Below are 4,918 nucleotides of genomic sequence, written 5' to 3'. Positions count from 1 at the left end.
TGCTCTCCTGATTAGCGCCGCCTTCCTCCATCCTCTCTTATTATGTACCAGGGACGCCTCCCAGCGAGAGGAAGGCTCTGCGCAGGCGCAAGGAGCGGTGGGAGGGGGGAGGCCGGAGGGGGTTCGAGTGCGCATGCGCCAGCCTGGCTCACTGTTTGGCACTGAGGGGAATATTCCATCTGGAGCAGTTACACTAGTTACCACAAGCACCACCACCAACAACACAAGGAAGGGAGCCCCTCCTTGTTCCAAACTGACCCAGAAATTGGAATTGGGGTTGCCTTTCTGTAGCTCTCCCTCTGTAAGAGAGGCCCTCTTCCTCCTCCTCCTCCTCCCCACAAAAGGAGGAGGACGAGGCGTTATGAAATGGAGGATACCTATCCTAAAGTGGAGGATATCCCAAGAAGAAATGGAGGGCATTGCAAACTAAAATAAGATTTAAAAAAAACAACACTCAGAGGGAGCATATTATTATTGTTATTTAATAATAATAATAATAATACCACACACACACATACCACTTTTGCAAAAGATCAAGGCGGTTTAACAAAATGACAAAAGCAAAATCCATTAAAAATACAAGAAAATAACAGTAATACAATAATAAAAAACCCAACACACACATAAAATACAATACAACTCTTCATATAATACAGTATAAATAATTCCTTCCTCCCCTCCCCTCTTTACATATACATTCATCCCTCCGGTATTTGCACCTTGATATTTGCGGATTTGGTTATTCACAGATTTGATTACTATGTTCTCTCTGGGAATATCTAGGTCCTCCTCCAGTGCAACTCTATGGTCAGCTTTAACTAAGAGTTGCCCTGAAAGACCTAGAGCTTATTCCTAGAGAGATCACTCTATGAGGTATCTGAAGTTGCTCCAGAGCAGTCCTATGGTCAGTGTCTGTCGGACGTTGGCCACAGAGTTGCAATGGAGGACCTACAGATTCCCAGGGATGTGTCCTCTCAGGTGTTTGGGTTATTTCTGTTTTTTCCGTATTCACAGGGGTCTTGTGCCCCTAACCCTAGAGAATATGGAGGGACGAGTGTATAACAAAATATCTAAATGTCACAGTGATAAAATATAAAGTAAAACATTAAAACCATTAGTTAAACAATCAAAACAGAAGGAAGCGGAAATGTTGGATATTAGATTAGAGTGGCTATTAATTAATGTTGATTCTAAAGCCATCATCATCATGGTGGGTGGGGTGAAGCAATCCTCCTCCACCTGAGTCCTCCATGAGTGTTTTAATAGTTTATTATTATTATTTTAGAAGTAGCTTTTAGAAACTTCTTGGCTTCATCTGACACCGAACTGCATCTGTGCTGCAGAATTAATGCGGTCTGACACCACTTTAGCCTCCATAGCTCAATGTTATTAGAATTCAGGGTTTTGTATTACTGTGACATACTTAGCCAGAGAGCTACTAAATATCTCACAATAATGTCAGAGAGCTTTGGTGCCACAGCAAAGACAAAGCCCAGGATTCCATAGGATGGAGCCATGAGAGTTAAAGTGGTGTAAAAGTGCATTAATTTTGCAGTGTAGCAGCAGGCAAATGTTCTCATCTATAAAAACCCTCTTCCGTTTACTTGAAAGAAAGAAAGCAAAGTGATAGAAATTTAAAGGGAAATTTCCAATAGGGCTGTCAACTTTTTGAGTCTTCAAAGTTCCTGTGTGTTTACTTCCTGATGCTTAAGAAATTCAAGAGGTTCTGCAGTTCCAGGCTGCAAAAAGCTGTACCTGTCTCTTGGAAGACAGAGGGCTGGAGTGGAAACAATGCTGGCAAGTTTATGAATGGGTATAATGAAAATAAAATGGGTAGATTTATTTTAGGGGTGGGTGGTCTAACCATGTCCTATGAGGAACAACTTAGGGAGCTGGGGACATCTGAAAGGCCCAAAGCGCCCCTCTTCTTTACTTTCACTGAAAGTCAACTGAGAATGCACTACACTGCAGAATTAATGCAGTTTGACACTGCTTCAGTTGTCATCGCTCAGTGCTGTGGAATGATAGGGATAGGTAGTTTTGTGAGATATTTATCCTTCTCTATCAGAGAGCTCTTGTGCCAAAACAGATCCCAAGATTTAACAGGGTAGAGCCATTACAGTTAAAGTGTTTTCAAACTGCATTAATTCTGCAGTGTGACAGCAGGTTGGATTTCTTAGGAGCATGTATGCTTAAGACTGTATACTACACACTGTAACTGGAGGGTATCTTGTGCACAGACCAAACATATTTTCACATTTGATGCTTGAACTGAATGTGATTTTGTTGTTACCATGTGCCACCTTGGTTCCTGTGCTGGAAGAAAGGCAGTATCTAAATTAATTAAATAAAGTTGACTCTGACAAATGGAGACACCATCAAAGGGGGTCCTTTCACACTACATAGGTATAGTGCTATGATTCCACTTTAACTGCCCTGGCAATATTCTATGGCATTCTTGGGTTTTTACTTTAGGGAGAATCATTTAGAAGTTTCACCCAGATTGTTTCAATGCCTCACCAAACCACAAACCCCAGGATTCCATAGGCTGTTGTCATGGCAGTTAAAAGAGAATTGTAATGCTATAATTGTCTGGTGTGAAAGGTCTACAATGTGAAAAATATGCAGAGTTTTGTTGGCAAGATTTATTCAGAGGAGGTTTGCCAATGTCCTTGCATTCCTATAAAACCGAGAGACTGTGATTTTCCCAAGATCACCCAGTGTGTTTCCATGGCTGAGCAAGGATTTGAACCCTATCTGCTGAGATCCTAGTCTAACACCCAAACTCTCTAGGCTAGCTTCACTGGCTAGAATTTCATTCATGCTCCCCCACCCCCCACCCCCCCATGATTGCCATCCAGAAATGAATCAAGATACATTGTTTGTCATTCTGGTAAGACAAGGCTGAAAGTCCACATGATGCCCCCTTGGCAGGGGAAGAAAAGACACATTTATTTTCTTTAGGTGTAGTCCCAAATCTTCTGTTTGTTCTCTCATGAGTCACAACAGTTTGCTTTCTTCTCTGCTCATACAAGTAAGGTCAAAAATGTCTGTTCTGCAGTTGTAGCCCTAAATCTGCTGCTTGGAGACCAACTAATAGCAAGAGCCACAACAACAAGACAATGTGCACAGAATTGTACGGATTTGTGTAGAATGCATGTGTCTTTTTAAACACTCTGTCACTTTGTACTGTGGATGGCCCTAGAGCAGGAGAATGTTATATCTTTATACCTTGAATCAATGGAATGTATGTGAAGTGTTGACGTGACGTGTTCCTGTTGATTCCAAAGGTCTGCTCTAGTTGACATTGGATTTAAACCATAGCCTTTAGAACAAGGATAGAATGATTTTATGGTCCTCTAAATGTAACCGGACTGCAAATTCCATCAGTCCTACCCAGACTAGACAATGATGTGTTATGCTGGGAGTTGCAATCCAACAGCTATATGGTCCCCACCCTGTTTTCAATGGCAAAATGGATGGTATAAAAATAGAGAAAAACATCACCAGCATTTACATAGGCATAGAGTTATTTTTCTGTTGCTAATGGAGATGAAATTTTATTATTTGCCTTTTATTACCCTTTGTCCCCAGTCCCCATTGAGATTCCCCAGATCATCTTAACTGACAACAGAAGTAAGAGACAGTCTGAGACAAAAGGCAGGGCTGTGGCTCTACCTTTAGTACTTTTCTTCTCCTGTATGATTTTAAAGATCTTTGATGAAGAAGCCAGTGAGGATTGGAAAGTTTGCATGATGGATTTTGTGCATTTAGACTGGCCAATACAATATCACTGTTTTGTGAATTTTGGATTGTAACATACAAAGACAAGCTCTACAACCTTTTGGTGAGATTTGTGGGGAATCTAGCTACTCCAGGAAATGTTCACTGTTGTGAAAGGGAAAGTGATAATGTTGCTATGATTCAAGGTAGAAACGATGATGGAACAATTTCAAGAAGCTGTGTCTTAGGACATTTCCAATTTCAAAGTCTAGAAAGCACATTGCCAATTAAATATCTTTATTTATCTCAATGATTTCATTGGAACAAAATGAGCATATGCAAAAACCAGTTCTACAGTATGCACACTAGAAGCTACAGTGTACCAGAGACAATTGTCAGCTTCACAATGGAAGAAATGGCAGGGATCATGAGATTCCATAAGCCATGGAAACCCACTATGTGACCCTGGGCATATCACACTCTCTCATCCTCAGAGGATGGCAATGGCAAACCCCCTCTGAAGAAACTTGCCAAGAAAATCCCATGGTAAATTTACCTTAGGGTCGCCATAAGTCGGAAATGACTAGAAGGCACACAAGAACAAGGAGCATTGTTCAAGAGATGCTCCCAATGGGAAATAAGAGGGGGATGTTTATTGCTTATTCTTCCATCAAAAATTTATACTGGTGTATAGGGGGATCCAGAGATGTAACTACAGGAGGGGCGAGGATTAAGGCATTGCTCTCTCAAATAAGAATTCTACCCTCCATTGAAAGTTTTCTTTAATTCCCAAATTTCCATCTCTGCATCTCTGCATCACAAAGAGTGAGACACTGAAAATCATTCGCACCTTATATTGGCTGGGTTCACATTTCCTTGGTAACTTTGCCTGCTCCTTTTCTTTGGATGCCTAAGATCTGCTTCTAAAGGTTCAACTAAAGTTTTAAATTACTGCAATACTAGAAACAAGACTGAAGGAAAACCCTGAAAGGCGGGGGATTCCTACTGGAGGGAGACAATGCCTTTTTTCTCCTCCCATAGTAGGGTCCCTCCAGAAGCAAAGGGAGGTGGCAGAGTGGATCTACACTGCAGAATTAATGTAGTTTGAGACTGATTTAACTGCCATGGCTCAACACAATGGAATTGTGGGGTTTGTAGTTTGTGAGACATTTATCCTTCTCTGTGAGAGAGAGCA

This window comes from Sceloporus occidentalis, unplaced genomic scaffold (genome assembly GCF_023333645.1).
Source record: "Sceloporus occidentalis isolate IW3139 unplaced genomic scaffold, rSceOcc1.0.p SCAF_1, whole genome shotgun sequence".
Taxonomy (NCBI): Eukaryota; Metazoa; Chordata; class Lepidosauria; order Squamata; family Phrynosomatidae; genus Sceloporus; species Sceloporus occidentalis.
The sequence above is the reverse complement of the archived record's forward strand: the minus strand, read 5'-3'. Positions refer to the sequence as shown.